The 12,581-nt window shown below is 50.5% G+C and overlaps 1 pseudogene across 1 annotated transcript in view; it reads right to left on the bottom strand.

The window, feature by feature from the left end:
* Nucleotides 1–12,581, bottom strand: part of LOC147430267 (uncharacterized) — a 239,045-nt pseudogene that overhangs the window by 51,999 nt on the left and 174,465 nt on the right. The gene's annotated exons all lie outside the window — the stretch shown is intronic.

Raw genomic sequence — 12,581 nt, 5'->3', positions numbered from 1 at the left:
GAAGAGGAGGAGACCGTGTATGATTATGCAGCTTGCTAAGGGGCGGATCAGCGGGGTGGGGGGAGATCAGGCTGAGACTGAGACTGAGGCTGGGAGGGGTGGGGAGGGAGGCGAGTCCAGGTGGGTAGGGGGAGAGGGTGGGTAGGGGGGGAGAGGGAGAGAGAGGGGGGGGAACGAGGGGTAGGTAGGGGGCGACGGTGAGTGGGGGGGGGGGGGGGGGAGGAGGGGGGCGAGGGAGAGAGAAGGGGGGACGGGGGGTAAGTAGGGGGGACAAGGGATAGAGAGGGGGCGAGAGGTGGGTAGCGCGGGGCGAGGGAGAGAGAGAGGGGGACGAGGGAGAGAGAGGAGGCGAGGGGTGGGTAGAGGGGCGAGGAAGAGAGAGGGGATTTCTTTTCGCTTCTATGATTCTTCATAGGCTTACCGGATCCAAAAGCTACCACCAAGGGCGCACAGGGAGTAGCTTCTGTGAACTTCAACCTTTGTGTTGGCTCAGGTGGCCTATTAGGTTTAGTTAATGTGGAAACATTGTAAGAGGGTGTACCTCCAGGCAAAGAGTGAATAGAGACTCCATAACAAGGCATAGATTTGGTAGCGTCCAACCACTCCAACAGATCTTTGTTTGACCCTTCAGGTGTAGTAGGCTGTTCTTGTTCAGGGTTGGTTTCCATTGACAAAGAAACTTGCTGCACAACAGGATCCATGCCTCCTTCTAAGCGAATGGGTTGCATCGGGGAGCCAGGAGTATGTATCCTCATGGCATCGTTTCCCCAATCATAAAGTGCTTTAGTGTGTCACACCCATGGTCTACCAATGAGCAAGAGAAATCCGCCCTGAACCTGGGGAAGACGAACCACAACAAAATCCAAGTTAAAAGTAAAGTCTTGTACCTATAGAGGCACATTGTCCACTATGCCCACTCGGTACATTGTCCGCTGGTCGGCCAATGTAACTGTGAAGGGAGCAAGGCGAGTAGGCTGTAGACCTCGAGCTAACTAGGGCACCAAGTTGATGCCAGATCCACCATCCACTATCACTCCTGAGAATTGCCGCCCCAATACGGACACGGTGAGACGAGGGCTTCTATAATCAGTAAGGGGAGCAACAGGATGGGATATCATATAGGACTCTGATGGTCGCACTGGGCGGTGCCCGCCACCACTAGGACTTGCTCCGGGATAAAGTGATTGAATAACAGCAAGGATGTCACTTCTAAAACTCGCATCTAGTCGCAACATGTCATAGAGGGACACTTGCTGGAAGGTGTAGATTGTCTTTGCTGTAAGATTTTCTTTTTCTACCAATGGTTTCTCTGGTACCTTGATCTTCTGTAGATCGGAAACTGCTTCCAAGAAAGCTTCATCAATATCGCAGAGCAAAGATTTGGATTCTTTCTTGGCACTGGGGAATGACTTGTCAAAAGCTGAAGTATCCACTGTTGTGAGAATGTGTGGAAAAGTTGAACTTGCTGGAATGCTAAGACCGAGAGCAGCTCTCTGGGCCCGAGTGAGGACACTCGATGGCTCTTCTACCAACTGCAGCTTATTTTGACGGGTAACCACGTGGGTAGAAGGGGGGGGGGGCTGAGGAACGGTGCTAACTGCTATTAGATTGAGCTTGGGAAAGGTAAACTCATTCTAGCTTTGACATGGGCTCGAAGCCGTGGATGCAAGAAGTTTAGGGCAATCCTTACTGTAGTGATCTTTCGTTTCAGGGCAATGACGGCAGAGAGGGGACCCTTCGGGCATAGGGCATTTGTTGTGGTAATGACCATATTCCCCGCATCTGTAGCACAAAATGGGCCGATTCAATGGGCGAGTCGAAGAGCGAGGTGGTCCTTACTCCTGGTGCATGGAGTTGGAGGTGGAGGCATAGAAGCTTTGAGTTGATGAGGGAGCATGGGTATGATAAAATCTCTGAGACGAAAAAGTACTTTGCATACCTTGCATAGGAGGGGTTGTCAATAAAGGTGGCATGTGGTGTGGATGGCCACAGGGAGAAACCATGTTGGATGCAGGTGCTAGCCCTTGTTGAAGAGTAGCACCAAGACTTTGTTGTATTTGTCGCAATCCCTTGAGGTAGTAGCAGTCCTTGTCCTCATGTCCAGACTTTTCACAGAAGTGGCAGTAAACCCGAAGGGGGCATTCATGTGGAGGGTGCCCTGGAGAGCAGCATAAGCTACACCAAACCATAGCCTTAGTCTCCTACTGAGACTTCAGCTCTTCTAGCTGGCGCTTGATCTGTTCCAATGCCTCGTGATGTGGAGGCTTCTCCTGTCTAAGAGAGAAGGGCCTCTTCTCTTGAAGAGCTCGCTATAACTTTGGGCTTCCAGTTCCCTGCGTAAAGAAGTTAAAGGATCAGAAGGACTTTCCAAAAACACTAAGGGGTCCTCTACCTGAGGAGAGTTGGTGAACAGCTTCCTAGCTCCCTCTATCCTAGTAGCAGCCGTGACAAACTCCTCCAGAGTGGCGTCAGGTCGGAGACTCTCTTGGAGTTTTTGCTGGGAAATTTTGGAAAGAGCCTTCTCCACCCAGTTCTTAACAATAAATTCCCCTGGTTGTTGAGGAAGCTTGGCAACCAGAGACTTGGTTTTAGTCATGAGTTCTGCAAAAGTCTCCTCTGGCTGGAGCACCATGTTGACCAACTCATCCAAAATCTTTTCTAGGAAGTCACCTAGCCTGAATGCTGCACAAAACTGTTGTTGTAAAGTGGCCCAAGTTGCAAAGTGGTTCTCTGTAAACTGACTGTACCACTTGTCTGCTAAGCCATCCAAGGTAGATGGAAAGAGTACCAAATAAGCATCTTCTCTATTAAGACCACGACCTCTACAGAAAGATACAAACCTCCTTGCATGGTCGTCTGCATCTTCTGAGGAGAGTCCCTTGAAAGTAGGAAACTTGATGTTTACCTTGGGCCAAAACACTGGTCAACGCCTCCATGGCCTGTCGCTCAGGGACTGTTGCTCAATAGCTTGCTGTACAAAATGGGAGAGAGCTTTACTGGGGAAGGTGACCTGGAAGATGTAGAACCGGATGGAGGAATGGATGATGCCGTATGTGGAGGTATGGGTGATGAGGTTGGAGGGCTTCTACTAGGTACCAAGGGTTGACGCCTTCTGTTGTAGTACTTCAGAGGACTCAGTAGTGCGCTTTGATGCTCTAATGACCGCCTTGTATGTGTCATGCAGTGACCACAAACCCAACCAAGATTTGGGCAAGAAGACCTTTAACTGGCTGAACACTAGACTCTACAAGACCAGGGCGAGTGACTAGACCACCTGGCTAGACCAGGGACGAGGAAGGATTAGACCAGGACGAGAGTTGGTCTAGCCCTGGCTCAGGACGAAAGAGGACCAGACCAGTAGGGTGAGAGACTAGGTCAACTAGACTAAGTTGTCTAGGGGGAAACTGTACCAGACCAGCAGGCTACACTGAGCAAGGCGAGGTAGGCGAGGCTAGGTAAACCAGCTAGCTCCTCGATTTGTACCTCAACAGAGAGTGAGACTTCAGTTGAGGTCCCACCGGGCGTGCCAAAAATGAGAGCACCTATAGCGCGGATAGTGTATCGTGCTCTCTATAGTGGTTGCTCCTCAGTGCAATATGCGTGACATCTCACTCAAAACAGAATGAAAACACAGGAAACAATAGATAACAGCAAATCAACATAGAGACACAGCAGCAGACCAGAACATATAGACTCAACTATCTCAAAGGGACCCAGTACAGACTTTGGCGTGACAGCACATTTAGCTCCAACCCAAGACTCACGGGTATAATGGGGGTGTCGAGGCTCAGATGTGCAAGGATGGTGCAGACGTGCTGTGTGTATAGAGTCTCTACTCTAGGCGACGATGCTGGACCATATATGAAGAAGATGATAATGATGACCCAACATCTACTACTCATATGTCCAACCATAAAGAGCCACCAACGGCTCATAAATGTCAGCCATCTAAGTCTATCCCCAAACTGAGTGGTGGTGGTGACATGGCCATGATGTTTACTAGACCACCGTCCGTATCCCTACCACGTGTCACTGCCCAGCCCAAAGAGTCCGTCCAGTTTAAACCAGACCAGACCAACTGTACTAACTGTGTGTCCTGTGCAAGTGACACTGTAGCGTGCTACAGCGAGGTCCCATAAACTATGTACAAAGCAGACTGATTCAATAAGTGCCTTGACCACCAAGGGAGGTGTGGCCAACTCAACTTGAACAATCTCATGTGGTATTGAACCCTCGGCTCTAATCATCCAAGAGATCATAGAAACCAAAGAACTCTCCAACCTTATTTCACTCCAATAGTGGAGTGAACTAAATCAGATAGCCCCTCTGGAGTGCGTACATATCCCACCACTGATCTATATAGAGCCATGATCCCCCAAATCAACTCAATGGACATTTCCATCTCCTGTAGTCCGCGCATCAATCTGGATTTGGGCACCATGACAAATGCTTTGTGAAAATCCACAAAGCTATAATAAATCTGTCTCCCATGTGCCCTACCCTCCTCAATGATAGCTTTGAGTGTTAGAATATGACCCACAGCGCATGTGCAGCCTCCCAAGGCTGGGCATGCCCAACAGCCAGACACACAGGACACACAGGCTGGTACCTCGACTGAGACCAACGATTAGACAGCTGACGGTTGGCAACAGGTGCCTGACCACCGCCGACAGGGGCTCGCCCCACTGCTCCCCCTGGTGGCCCACCTTCTGCAGCTCAGCAACACTGGGTTCCGATTCGGAACCGTTTTGACCGCCTTCAGCAAGACCCACCTAAGGAGGCCTCGTCCACTTCAGTTCCTCCACCTCCACCTCCTCCTCCCTCAAATGCTGCCGCTCCGCCTCCCCCGCCTCCTCCCCCTCCCCCACCTCCACCTCCACCTCCACCTCCGCCTCTTGTCCCTCCTCTCTCCCCGGTGGGGCCCTCAACCTCATCTCCCGACCCCTCCTCCACTCCTCAGATGCAGAGGATTGGACACGCGTCTGCCGCGAGGCGATCTCTTGGCAGTGCTTTCGCTACGAGTCTTGTCGCTCATGAGGGACAGCCCCACCCCACCTGAGGCCGCCTTTTTTGGTGCAGACTTCTCCTTTTGCAGCAGTCCCTAGAGGTTTGACTGCTTTGACATTCGCAGACGCTGGGACTTCTTTGACTACAGCTTCACACGGTTCCTAGGTGACTCTTCTCTTGACCTGGAGAAGGCTTGCTTTCGAGCAGACACTTTGGCCTCTTGCCAAGTTCAGCGTGACGCCTCTGGATGCAGCGGGTTGCAGAGGCACACTGTGGTGCATTTGTTTGTTGAACTGAGAGCCCTCCTTGTTATGTATTTGTACATGAGGATTCCGCCTTTCGGCTTTCACGCTTGTCTAGAGGTCGTTCAGATGCGGATTACTCCCCATCCAAACAGGCCTCAAAGATAGAGAGGTTGACTGCTGTGGCAGCATCTGTTTTCTCTCACTGACTCCATAAGGATCATCTCATGTAATGTGCAGGGATTAGGAGGGCCCCAGTTTCAACGTCAGAAGGGTCGGCTACGTCAAGAGCTTCAGAGATGCCTTGTGGCTGGTAAGATTGACATTCTTATGCTACAGGAGCATCATCTTTTGAGAGCTGCATTAGACGGTGTGGTCAGATTTTGCGTGGTCACTATGAGACGTTTTAGTCAGCTACATTTGGACCTGGAGACATCTAAGGAGGGGTATGTATGACTATTACGGATTCTTTGCAGTAGGCCATTGTGGGCAGAGGGATTATTGTGCCAGGCACGGCTCAATGGATCACTATGCAGGTTCAGGGTTGCCTCGTGGGCTTCCTGAACATCTATGCGCCCAATGTAGCGAGTGCACGTGCAGAATTTTGGTCTCATATTGTCGAGTCTCTGCCGCAGGCAGAGCAATGGTGCGTTGGGGGTGACTTCAACATGTTGGAGGACCCCTCTGACAGGATTGGAGGTAGCTATACTAATGTGCATGGAGTTGAGTTGGCAGCTTGGGAGAGGTTATGTATGACTGCGGGTTTCAAATGTGTGGCAGCATTTTAGCTTTGTGAGGCCCCCAGACAGCCTGGCCTTCTCTCGTTCGGACCGCAGAGTGGGAGGAGTGAATCTATCTCGAATAGATCGCTTCTACACTAGCAACCACTTCTGTGACTTGGGACAGTTTGCATTCTGGCTGGGACTTCTTTTTCGGACCACGCACCAGTGGTCCTCACAATGACAGATAGACAGAGGAGGGGGAACACAATGCTACATACTCCTAAGAGGGTTTTGCTAGACTCTGCGCTCAGAGAGCGAGTGGTGGCTCTTTGGACAGAGGGCGTAGACTTGCAAGACTCTCCTGCTCAGAGAGTGGCCTCTGGACTTGCTCAGCTTAGTCGGCTATTTCTCCAAGAGTCCATGGCCTGCTTCACTACAGCGAGAGAGGAGGAGCAAAGTCTCCGAGGGGGCGTTGCTTCCTTAAAGAGGATACAGGAGCAGCATCCAAACAGTCCTTGGTTGAAGGAGCAGTTGCAGCACGCTCGCTAGGAGCTTGCCAAAACAGAGAAGAGGCACCATGAGTTTGCTTTCCATCGACAGACATCTCAATGAACTCAAGTCGGGGACAGAGTGACAGGGGCTTTCTTTGAGACAGTGGGACCCAGACATACGCATGCCAGGGTCAGCCAGTTGAGGAGACCCGACGGGTCAATTGCTTCAGAGCCTGAGGACATGCGAGCAGTTGCTACTGACTTTTACCGTGACCTGTTATCAACACAGTCCTAGTCAGAGTGTCAGGATGCATGCAGAGTTGGACACAGATGCCTTGTCTTGTGACTAAGGAGATGCGCCAGAGGCTTGAGCTGCCTCTTCAGCTAGAGGAGCTCCAAGTGGTCCTCACAGCACTTTCCCGTGGTAGCTGTCCAGGTAAGGATGGTTTCACTCCCAACTTTTTCTTAGAGTACTGGGACTTGCTTGGCTCAGATCTCTACAGTGCTTTTCAGTACATCCTGCACACAGGAGAGATGCTTGACAGCATGAGTGAGGGTCTGATTTACGTCATTCCTAAGGAGGGTGGCTCCTTGGATGAGATTCGACAGTGATAGCCCATCAACATCCTCAACTCAACCTACAAAATTCTTGCCAAGGCTCTGAGTTTGAGGATTCAACCACTTCTAGAGAGCATTATACATAGGACATAGACAGGTTTTGTGATGGAGCATAGTATCCTTTACAACATCTTTACGTTTTGGAAGGCATCTGCTCTCGCTTCCCTCTGTGGTGAGGATCTGGTGATACTTCTTCTCGATTTTGAGAAGGCCTATGATAGAGATGATTGGGACATTTTGGAGGGCACTCTACGCAGGATGGGCTTCTCAGATGTCTGGATCAGAGGTGTGTCAGCTCATTACAGACGGACACACAGTGGTAGAGGAGATCGCTTCATGCTCACACGTTCGGTCAGACAGGGCTGCCCTCTTGCCCCCTTCCTCTTTCTGTTCTATGCTGAGGCGATGAGCAGATTTATGGTTTCGCAGCAGGTTGGTCTACGTGGCTTAGCGCTCCCTATTCAAGGCGACGAGCTACTGGATGTTGAGTTTGCAGACAACTCAACTTTGTACTTGGAGGGCCAGGAGGCGAACCTTCACAGGTGTGAGCAAGCTCTTGAGACTTTCTGTTGTGCATCAGACGCACTGATCAACAAGAGAAAGACAGTGGCTTTCTCGGTTGGTAGTGCTCCTACGCCTGATTGGCTGCCAGGTGAGGGTTTCAGATGGATTCTCCCAAGGACTACAGTTCGATACTTGAGCTGTCAGGTTGGCTTGGACTTGTCTCCTAAGCAACAGATTGCTCCCCTCCTCTTGTCCATCAGGAGAAAGCTGTTACATTGGAGCTCCGCACGACTTTCTCTGGCAGGCAGAGTTGTAGTGGCCAACCAAGTGTTGTTGGCTACTATGTGCTACATCACATCTTGTTGGATCTTTTCGAGTCCTGCATCAGCCAGGTAGAGAGGGTGATCAGGAATTTCTTTTGGTCAGGACGCGACACTCAGATAGCCCGGGCCAAAGTGGCCTGGCAAGTCATCACTCTTCCTTGTTCTCAGGGGGGGTTGGGGAAGTTTGTTGTCAGAGGATTGCTTCCAGAGGAGGAGCCCTTCTTGGGAAGTTTGTTGTCAGAGGATTGCTTCCAGAGGAGGAGCCCTGGAAGGAGCTTTTGCTTCAGCGGCTTAGTGCTAGTGTGCCTCAGGTTGGAGGCACTTGGAGACCTTCGACCAGATGGATTTTCACAGAGATGCGCAAGGTTGGCCTGAGCAGGAGACAGGAGGACCGTTTTGTTGTGAGTCTGCTCCGCTCGAGAGCAGCTGCGGGGAGGCCTAGAGCAACACCAGCCTACTTCCACGAAGGAGCACCTAAGATAGCCCCTTGTTTGGAACCCCATGGTTAGCACTCGGAGAGACCACTTGGTTGGTAGTAGGCCTCATGTTTCTTGGGGTCTCATGGCAGAGAGTCCAGCACGCACTTTAGGTGACTGGCTACAATTCTCAAGCTTGTCAGAGGAGCTTCAAAGCATCCAGCTACAGGGCATAAGAGGGGTGCAGAGCATGTGTCAGGACATCACAGAGGCAGTACTAGCTGAGTGGCTAACACCTCTCGTGTCAGCAGCACCAAGATGGATGGGGGCCTTCACGCGACTGGAGGTTCTCATTGTAGTTTGGGCTTGCTCAGTGATTGTACCCTCCCTGCTTTTCGAGATACAGGGTGAGGGTTGTTTTCACTGAGTTTCAGTAGAGGCCCCACAGGTGGCAGAGTGTTGTTTTCAGAGGATCCGAGTTGTGGGTATCTGTGGGAGGACTTGTGTCATAGATCCTGACCCAACAGCTTTTGAGACTAGCCACTGGAGGTTGTGGACTTGGGAGAGTTGTCCACTGGCACAAGTACAGTGGGATCCTAGAAAGTGGTTTTGGAGGGACCCTTTCTCCTTAGCCGACCATCCAGGTGCCCCTTTCTTTCAGTACACTGTTCGACTAGGACGTCACATACTGGCAGCACGGAAAGAGGCTCGTCCTGCTGCAACACCTCATTGGCAGGAGGAGGGTCTCACACTAAGTTCTTGTCAGCTTTTTGGGCGAGGTTGTGGAACTCCAGACAACCGCGACCAGTCACTTTGTTCCACTGGCTGGTTGCAAATCGAGCTACAGCAGTTGGGAGTTGACTTGTACATAGTGGTCTCTCGGCAGCATGCGCAGCTTGTGACCATCCTCTGGAGAGTCAGCATCATTGTCTTTGGGACTGTCCTTTGGCAGAGCAGGTTTTGCTTCGTGTCCTTCAGCTGATGCCAGCTCTTTCCTCAGCACGGCAGGGCCCAACACTTCAGTTTGAGCTATCCTCCACCAACAGAATGATAGTGATGCAAGGGGGTCGACCTACACTCCAGCCTACTACAGAGCTTACTTCACATGAGTGGTGCAGCAAGAGAGGAGTACTGGGAGCTCATCTGCGGCCTGACACTCTGGTTCATCTAGCGGGCCCGCTGCTTCCGCATCTTTGAGGCTCGCCCTCTACCATCAGCAGAGACAGTTTGAGATCTTTGGCTAGAGCTGATCCATACTCTCAGAGGACAGTTCGAGAGACTCCAAGGCACCTCCGACCACATGCGGGAGCGTAGAGAGGCTTTTCTTCGACTCTGGTGCCCTCGGCCTTTCTTCACCATGGTCCAAGGTGTGCTCAGATGGCACTATTGTCCACCTGTGTGGCTCTTCCCTCCTCCCATCTCTTGATCTAGCCTCATTGTACATATGTTGTTTTTTCATTGGGAGAGTCTCTTCCTTATGATTGTTGTAGCCCTCTCTAGTAGAGGTGGTTGTGGCCTATGGGCAGTTTCATTAACTAATAGAAAGATCTCTTTCTCGGAAAAAATAAATGAAGTGAAAGACTAAACTAAAAGACTAAAATCGTCAGACTGAAATTACTGAAATTATCATCATCATCATCAATGCCCGACATCAGGCGTTGTCCGAGAAAGTAATGCATCGATTGCTGAAGAGCTTCATCAATTCCGCCTTTGTAAATAGTCGTGTTGGGCGTCTCTCATGTCCTGCTAGAATAGTCTTGATCCTCTGATGGAGCCTCCGTTGATGTCATGGTCGCCCTTGTAGACGTGGGTGTCTAGCTCTCCCGAGCTCAGTGGCTCTCTTTACTAATATACCTATGGTATATGTGTGTGTGTGTGTGTGTGTGTGTGTGTGAGAGAGAGAGAGAGAGAGAGAGAGAGAGAGAGAGAGAGAATGAAATTTTAACATCTTCAAAAGGCCAAAATGACATATGAGACTAATCTGTTACAAACTGGTGAATTTGATACCATGTATGGGTACAAACAAAGAGATACCTGCACTTGAGTCCTCTCGAGAGTTAGCCATGTAGGGAGATACAGCATGTTGGTATGGGGAAATGACATCATGGTTCCAGGCGCATGGGTTCAGCATAGACAGACTACCTCCCTTCCAGTACTCATTGGATGCACCCTCTCTGACTCTTACACAATCGGAGATCACCAGGCTCATCCACTAGGACCTGACTCAGCTAGACACCAGGAGCACATGGATACAGCCAGCATAGGAGCTGGGCACGAAGATGGCTTTCTACAGAGAGCATCTTCTCCAGCTTACGGAGGACGGTTTTGTGACGAGGCCCAGATACATGGACACCCACTTGTCTCATGCAATACGATGTGCTATTGGCCAGATACGCACATCTTCACACCAGCTGCGGATCGAGTCTGGGAGATACAGCGAAGTACCAGCAAAGGCCAAGATATGCCCCCTGTGCGACACTGAGCCTGAGACATAGTTGCACTACACATGTCACTACCCCGTCTACTACGAGAAACGAGGCCGCTTTGATTGCTTGTTCAGAGAGGGCTTTGGATCACTCTCCAGAGTCATGCGGTACGAGGATCAGAGATGCATAGGCTTGTTTTTGCTCGAGCTGCATAGACACAGAGAGAGCTTGATGAGAGGAGAGGCTAGCCACTCTCAGAGACAGATCACAGACTTCTTTAGAGCTGCCACTGGACACCCGGAGGAGCTACTACCACAGCAGAGCCCGTCGCCTCACACTAGAGGCACACTGATCGACCGAGCGACCAAGCTAGGGAGATCCAGACGCCCACAATTGCGGAGGACTACACAGCATCGACAGAGGCTGCATCAGAGGATTCGGATCACTTTGGCCAAACATACACGACGCCCGGTCAGACTACTGACGATGGAGGAGATTGATGAGATCCGCCAGCGATCGATGCTGGATCTCCTGTGATCTAGCTATCCCAGCTAGATGCTTTGTTCACACCTAGCAGCTTAGGATTCCATAGTATTTTATTTTTTCATTTTGTCATCTTGCTACTTCGACTTTGTATCAGATCCACCACATTGTAACTTTCTGGTCTCATAGGTCACTTTGGCCTTTTGAAGACATTAATATAACATTTCATTTCTCTCTCTCTCTCTCTCTCTCTCTCTCTCTCTCTCTCTCTCTCTCTCTCTCTCTCTCTCTCTCTCTCTCATATCAGGATCAGAGATGCCTTGGCTTATATCTACTTGAGCTACACCGACATAGAGATAGTCTACTAAGGAGACATGGAGTACGACAGTCACAGAGACAGATCACAGACTTCTTTGGATCGAGGGAGCCAAGAGACCAACCACCAGCACAGGGTTGTACCCACATTCATACCAGAGGCACCCTCATTGACAAGGCGACTGAGCTCGAGAGATCGAGACGACCACGACCGAGACACAGAAGCACACTCCATCGACGGAGACTCCAGCAGAGGATCAGAGGCATTCTAGCACGACACCCAAAGTGTCATTGAGGGCCTATTCTACATTTTCACATTTCACATTTCACACTTCATTTTCAGTTTTCATTTTTTACATTCAGTACTTTTTGTACTTGTACTTCGGACATTGTATTAGATTCACCACTTTGTATCTGATGGTCTCATAGGTCATTTTGGCCTTTTGAAGACGTTAATATATCATTTCTCTCTCTCTCTCTCTCTCTCTCTCTCTCTCTCTCTCTCTCTCTCTCTCTCTCTCTCTCTCTCTCTCTCTCAAACGGGCCCGTGGGGCGGTAGGCGTTGGCTTTCACCCGAAATTCTTTACTTTAGACACACACAGAGTACTTTGTAAAGGTAACCTGTAACGGGGATTAACACCTAAGTACACACACGGCTCGGGAGCTAGAATGCTCCGAGCAGACGCCGACAACCTGTAGGCCCCAAATTGGCGCCCTTTTCGGTATTTCTTTATTCTTTAACAGAGGGAATAAAACCTGTGATCTCCTACAAGCTGCCCCGCACAATCTAGGGTAAGAAACACCTGTTCTGGCCCAATTTCGGCAGCATAACTGTACTAGGACGCTTCAAAGTCAGTATCCCCACGCAATAGGTGACTTTCCCGACGCATACGGACACTTTGCAAAACCTGGCGAGAATCTGCAGCACGCTGAATTCTCTGTTTTCTGCCCTGAAAATGCGTCAGTTCACCTGTACAGCGGTCCCCTCGCATCCCCGAACCTCCTGGAGGTATTAGGGTCCGTTTAGGCTGTAA

The sequence above is a fragment of the Adiantum capillus-veneris genome, chromosome 22 (assembly GCF_014529385.1).
Source record: "Adiantum capillus-veneris isolate H3 chromosome 22, ASM1452938v2, whole genome shotgun sequence".
Classification (NCBI taxonomy): Eukaryota; Viridiplantae; Streptophyta; class Polypodiopsida; order Polypodiales; family Pteridaceae; genus Adiantum; species Adiantum capillus-veneris.
Note: the sequence above shows the minus strand (reverse complement) of the source record. Positions and strands in the feature narration are given on the sequence as shown.